Here is a 7,384-nt window from a genome sequence, read left to right on the forward strand (position 1 = left end):
TCAGCACCTCCCTGTTAATACTTCCGTGCTAATTTTAAATTTCAAACAATTTTTCAAAACTTGTACTGATTTGTAATACACTTACAGAAAAGTACACAAAACATACAGGCCATGAAACTACCACCTAGAGCAAGAAACGGAACGCTGCCCTGGCGGGTGGCTCAGTTGGTTGGAGTGTCGTCCCAAACACCAAAAGGTTGGGGGTTCAATTCCCAATCAATGCACATACCTAGGTGCATGTTTGATCCCCAGTGGGGAGTATATGGGAGGCAACTGATTGATGTATCTCTCTCATATTGGTGTTTCTCTCTCTCTTTCTACAAATCAATAAAAACATGTCCTTGTGTGATGATTAAAAAAAGAAAAAAGATAGAATATTGCCAGGCTCCTCTCAATCATTTCTCTCACCCTCCTCAAAACACCTGCTCTCCTGATGTCTAACCAAATAGGCTGGTTTTGTCTGTTTCTGAGTGGATTCCTTTGTGTCTGGCTTGTCTCACTCAACATGATGCTGCAAAACTCATTCATGCCCTTGTGGGCTGCTCCCTGCTGCATGGTACTCCATTGTATGGATATTTTACACTTTATCCATGTTATTGTTTATAGACTCAAGTTTTTACAACTTTGTGTTATAACATGGCCAGGAACATTCTAGAACAAGTCCTTTGGTGCACCTGTGTGTACATTTCTTTTCTTTTTTTCTTTTTTTTGGTAATCCTCATCCGAGGATATTTTTTCCATTGATTTTTAGAGAAAGTGGGAGGGAGAGGGAGAGACAGAGAGAAACATTGATGTGAGTGAAACACATCGATTGGTTGCCTCCTGCACACACCCAGACCAGGGCCAGGGAACCTGCAACCAAGGAACGTGCCCTTGACTGGAATCAAACCCAGGACCTTTCAGTCCACGGGCCCATGCTCTATCCACTGAGCCAAACTGTCTAGGGCTAATTCTATTGGTAATATCTGAGATATGTAACTGTGAGTGACATGGTATGTGTCTTTCACAGATAATGTCAAGCAATTTTACAAAGTGGTAAAGCTTTGACAAGTAGGCAAGTCCCATTGCTTATAATTGATGTTTGCATGTATATTTATCACACTTGGTGTTTGCATGGTATGTATTTTTCCACCCTTTTACTTTTAACTTATCCATGTAACTATAAGGTTTTTTGGTGTTTTTTATGTGTGTGGTTATAAATATACTTGGGTTTTCCCATCACCTCCCAACGCCAATCCTCCTGAAATTTGCTGCCTTTAATTGGTGTGTTTAGACTTTTTACATTTAACATAATTATTGATATGTTTAGATTTAGGTCTATCATTTTGTTTATTTATTTTTGTTTTCATTTGTTTGCTGTTCATTTCTTCTTTCCTGCAGGCTTTTGAATTTTTTGAATATTTTTAGTGTTCCATTTTAATTCATATATGAGTTTTTGACTATGTCTCAACATTGTTTAGACTTTAGAACCTACTCTAGGAGTTACAATATACATAGTTAACTTTAAGTCTACTCAGAATTAATATTTTGCCACTTCAAATAGAATGTAGAAACCTTATAACCATATGGGTCCCTCTATATACCTCTTGCTTTTCAGGTATAGTTGTCATGTGTATAATATATATGTGAATATATATAAATATATGTATTGAAAACCCCATCAAACAATATAATAATTTTTGCTTTCAACCATCATAACTATTTTAAATAACTTAAGAGAAAAATCATCTATTCATTTACTCAGATATTTACCATTTCCGTTGCTGTTCCTTCATTCCTAATGTTCCAGCCTTCCCTCTGGTATCATTTCCCTTCTGTCTGAAGAGCTTCCGTAAATGCTTCTTTTAGAGCAAGTCTGTTGACAACAAATTCTTAGTTTTCCATCAGAGAATGTCTTTTGCAGTATTTTTATTGAGGTATAATTGACTTCAATGTTAGTTTCATGCATACAACATTATTATTCAAAATTTGTATATACTGTGAAATGGTCACCACACAATTAGAGGATGTTTTTGTGTGTGATGAGGACTTTTAGGTTCACTCGCTTGGCAACTTTTAAATATGCAATAATAGTATTATTAACTATAGTCACCATGCTCTACGTGATAAAATATGTAATGCTTCCCAAATTTGTGTGTTACCTTTGTGTAGAGCTAAACTACCCTTCCCAGCATTGTTCCAATTTTAGCTTGTGTGCTGCCTAAGTGAGCACAATCTGATACTGTCTTTATTTCACCTGTATTCCTCAAGAATATTTTTTACAGAATATAGAGTTCTGGGTTGACAGGTTTTTGTTTTGTTTTGTTTTGGTCCTCCTCTGCCCCTTTTACTCAGAACTTTAAAAATGCTCTACTGGCCCTGGCCAGTGTGGCTCAGTTGGTTGAGGCTCATCCGTGCCTGAAAGATTGCTGGTTCAGTTCCCAGTCAGGGCACATGCCCAGGTTTCAGGTTTGATCCCCAGTCAGGGTGTGTTTGGAGGCAGCCAATTAATGTTACACTCTCACATCTATGTTTCTCTCTCCCACCCTCTCTCCCTCTCCTTTCCTCTTTCTCTAAAATCAATAAAAGTATATTTAAATGCAAAAAATAAAGATGTTCTACTGCCTTCTGATTTCTGGTTTCTGAAGTGAAACTCACAGTTATCCTATTATTGTTGCCTATATTTGATGCATTGTTTTTCTCAGACTTTCAAGATATTTTCTTTGTCTTTACATTTACAAGTTTATGATATGGATGGGCATGGATTTCCGTGATTTTATCTTGTTTGGTGCCACTAATCTTCTTGATTAGTGGGCACCAAACAAGTAACTTTATATTTTTCAGTAACTTTATATCTTTCATCAAATTTAAGAAGTTTTTAAACATTATTTCTTTAAAAAAGTTTTTTTTCCTGTACTACGCTCTTTCTCTCCCCTACTGAGATTCTGATGACAAGAAAGTTAGGCCTTTGGGTATGGTCCCACAGGTTCCTGGGGCTTCATTTTTCAACCTATTTCCTTTCTGTTGTTCAGCTGGACCATTTATATTGATCCATAGGCTGCTTTACATTGACCTACCTACAGTATATGGATCTATTAATTATCTGAGAGTTCACTGACTCTGTCTTCTGCTTTCTGTTACTGAGTCCATCCAAGGACTGTTTTCATTTTGGTTATTGTATTTTTTATTTCTATTTATTTATTTATTTATTTTTGTCAATCCTCACCTGAGGACATTTTTCCATTGATTTTTAGAGAGAGTGGAAGGGACACACACAGAGAGAGAAACATAGATGTGGGAGTGACACATTGATTGGTTGCCTCCCACACAAGGCCCAACCAGGGCTGGGGATGGAGCCTACAACCAAGGTACATGCCCTTGACCAGAATTGAACCTGGGACCCTTCAGTCCACAGGTTGATGCTCTATCCACTGAGCCAAACAGGCTCGGGCTTACTTTTTATTTCTAAAACTTTAATTTGGTTCTTCCTGTATCATCTATTTGTCTGTTGAGACGATCCTTCTATTTCTTCCAAGGATTCTCGCCTTATTTCCTGGGTCACGATTACAATAGCTGCTTCAATGTCTCAGTTCCAGCTGTGTCATCTGAGCCTCTTGATTGTCTTTTTGTCCTTTTCCTTGACAGGCATTGAGATTCTCCTGTGTCAAATACCAAGTAATTTTGGATTGTATCCTGAGCATTTTCAATATTGTTATGAGACTATGGATCTTGTTTAAATCCTATGGAAATGTTGATTTTCTTAAAAATCATCTTGGTTCGGTTCAGGCTGCCAGTTCCCATCTGCCTTTTCTGGGCTATAACCACTAAACAATTTTGTTTTTAATCCTCACTCGAGGATATGTTTTCATTGATTTTTTTTTTTTTTTGAGAGAAAAGGAGAGAGAAATATTGACACGAGAAACATCAATCGGTTGCCACCTGGATGCATGCCAACCAGGGATTGAACCTACAACCTCTTTTGGTGTATGGGAGGGTACTCCAACTAACTGAGCCACCTGGTCAGGGCATCAGTTTAGATTTTAAGGCTTCACAGGGCTATTCCAATCTCTTTGGTTTGTGTGCTAGTCTTGGGCCTGGAAGCTCACTTCTAAAATCCTTTGGGGTGAGTTTAGACATTCATATACTTCTTTTCGTGGTCACTTTCTTTGTCCCCTACCCCTTCCTATAAGCTCTCCTCTCCCCTCACCTTAGTCTTCTGGCTAAAAAGTCAGGGTTTAGTTCCCCTGCTCCAAAAAGCAACATGATATATACAGAATGAGAGGAAGAGAGAGAGAGAGAGAAGCAACAGGGATTCCCTTGTGTTCTTAGTTCTGCAGTTTCGTTGGTCAGAGTGAAGGGTCCCCCTCCCTCAGTGTTCTGGTCACCTGTCCGGCTGCCACTGCCGTTGCTATGATTACTGTCACTAGACGGCTGGGCCGGGCGGCAAAGATGGAAAACACACAAGTAGCAGGGGCTTTCTACGCTCTGGCTGTCGGGCTCGTCCCCATTCCTCACTCCAGCAAGCGAGGCTTTGCCGGGAGCAGTTTGTCCGTCTCCTGTGCAGTTCCCAGGCCCATGCTGTCTCTGAGCCCAGAGGGAGGAGAATGGGGCCGCCCCCAGTTTGGTGGTGTTTGAGTTCTGGTTTCCTTTCCAAGACTCCTTGCTCCCATTTATTGCTTCGAGTCCTCAGATGCTGCCCAGGCCTCTGGCTGCCCTCAGTGGGAGGAGGAGGAGGCAGAGCCACCCTGTCTGACCAGAACCGAGCTGCACAGGCCTGTTGTGATTCTCTGCACAGCACTGTCACCACCCAGTACCCCTGCCTATTGGTTCATCCGCATCTGTGTCCCCATCCCTGCCTCTCCCCAGGATGCTGCTTTCGGGAGAGCAGTCACTTGGTTCACAGCTAATACCCCAGCACACAGTAGGCACTTAATTCATGCTTCAAATGATTGAATCTACTCTCAGGCATAGAGACTTTGGGACAACTGCTTTTATCTTTTAGTACTGCTCCTCAAGCTCTCTTCCCACCATAAATTGCTTTACACACCTTTCAGAGAAGATTTCTTGGTCACCTGACAAGGGGCAGGAGGCCAGGGGAAATCCCGAGGGGCCTGGGGAGGGAAGGGACAGGTGTAGCCATTGGGCGGCCTCCATTGAAAGGTTAGAAGGAGGCATTCTGGTTAACCGTGGAGGGAACTTGCTACCTCCGGAGGCGAGCGGGTCCGAGGAATGTGGGCTTCAGATGAACTGGACCCAGAGATCACACAGGGGCCAAGGACCTCGATCCTGTGTTGTCAGCTCTGCTCCTCACTGTCCCTGCATTGGCTTCATTCTAACCTCGCTCAGTGCTGCCCACACACAGGGCTGCCTCTAGAGGGAGGACTCAGGGAAGGCCGCGCAGAGGCGCCTACCTGGGAAGGGCTCGCAAAGCTGGGAGCCTTCCTGCTTCCCCGAAGTGGCCTCTTCGAAAGGACAAAGTTCTGCCAAGTAATCTGCTGGCAAATTCAGACACACACGAACAGGTTAAGGTCCAGCCTGCCTCCAGAGCCGGAAAAACGGCTGCAAGACACAGGACCGGACCCTGAGGTTGAGCTGAGTCCCACAGTGACTCCGCCTGGCATTGCGGCCGCAGACCTGGTTCGGCGGGAGTCGCAGCCCTGAGCCCCTTCCCACCTGGAGGCACAGCCCTTCCTGGCCCTCACTCCAGGCTGCACCCAGCCCGCCTCCCTGCCCAGTGGATGATCAGCCATCAAACACCCAGACTCGGACAGCAAGCCTGGGTGCTGAGGGGACCAGGCTATCTAACCCACCCGCTAGAGAGCGAATACGGGGAGCTCAGACCGTGAGGGGCCATCCAAAACCCAGTGCATATTATGAGGTGCCCCAAGTCAGGTAGCGAGGTGCGGGGAGGAATGCCCACTGTGGTCCATGGCCGCCTGCTCTGCGCAGGCCCAGAGCTGGGACATCGCAGGCCACAGCGCTGCTGGGTTTAATGTAACCGCAGCCGTGACGGGCCCTGCAGCGGGCACCTTCCCTCTGGTTCCTTCCTTCGCGGTTCCTCTGTGGGATCCGTCCCCTGGGGCGCTGATAGGACAGAGAGCCTGTCGGGGCTGCCCCCCTCCCCCGGCCTGGCGCTGTGCCAGGGCAGCGGGTGCTCCCGGACACCCCCCAACAGGGGCGCGAGGGGCGGCTCTGCGCTCAGAAGCCCGTGCGCAGGAAGAGGGTGCTGTCGCGGACTCCGTTTTGAGGAGCAACCCAAAGCCGCCAGGGGACAAGGGGACAGCCGGCTCTGACCCCCTCCGGCCCCCCTCGGAGGACGTTCACGCGGAGGAAGCTGAGCCGGCCACGCACAGGACCCCCAGTGCGGCTGCCGACAGACAGACAGACAGACAGACAGACAGAGACAGACAGACAGACAGACAGACAGCCTCAGCCGGGACTCCCAGCTCCGTCCCTTTCACGAAGGCCCCAGGGGCCTCGGGTTCGGTCTCAAACCTGCTCCGCCCGCCCGCACGTGGTGCGTTCTGTACCTCAGCTGGCTCCTGTGAGCTCTGCCCGCCTCACACCATGAAACCATGAGGGCAGAGGCTGTTCCTGCTCTTTGGTACATGCGCCCCTCGCCGTCCCAGCACCCAGACCCGATGGACAGGACACTCTAGCAGTTAGAAGACACCGGGAGTCTGTGGGGAGTGGGTTCCTCATTTACAGTTCAGAATCCCTGCCCTGACCCACATGATCTGATGTGGGGGTCCCAGGCCTCACAGGTAGGCCCTGTGTTTGTGGGTGCCCTGCTGCTGACCCCCCTCTTCCCTGCACACCAGGCATGCAGTGTTGCTGAGTCATCCTCCCTGATGCGGCCCCCAGGACTCACTTCCAGGATGTTTTTGGCTCTTTGACAACCTCTTCCTGTTTTGGAAGCTAAAACATGGCATTTAAACTGCAGAGAGATTTCATTTTTAAAAAGAAAGATTCCACTGACTGGGGAGAGGACCGGAGTCTTGCTGGCAGAGGCACTCTGTGAACTGCCCCTTTATGTAGACTAAGCATTCCTGAAACTGGCTCCCCGTGTCCCACGGTTTTCTCATGTGTCAGAAACTAGAAGTTGCCCACACTTGTCAATCATGAAGCCTTCAAATGAACCAGAAAGACAGCCCAAGAATCTTCTTTGCTTTAAGTCTCTGAAGGGAATTCACCAGCAATAGTTTCTTTCATTCAAAATGCTCAACTCTGGCTTAATGCTAAGAATAAGTGAAAAAATATATATATTTTTTATAAAAGATGGAGCTTAGGAATTAAAGATTCTACAGAAAAATGACTTCACAGTGGGGAATGACATGGTTTCATGTTCCTTCAGACAAGACTGCAGGGGCCTAAGAGAGGGTTAATGTCTCCTGCACCATCCAGC

This window comes from Eptesicus fuscus, chromosome 16, assembly GCF_027574615.1.
Source record: "Eptesicus fuscus isolate TK198812 chromosome 16, DD_ASM_mEF_20220401, whole genome shotgun sequence".
Taxonomy (NCBI): domain Eukaryota; kingdom Metazoa; phylum Chordata; class Mammalia; order Chiroptera; family Vespertilionidae; genus Eptesicus; species Eptesicus fuscus.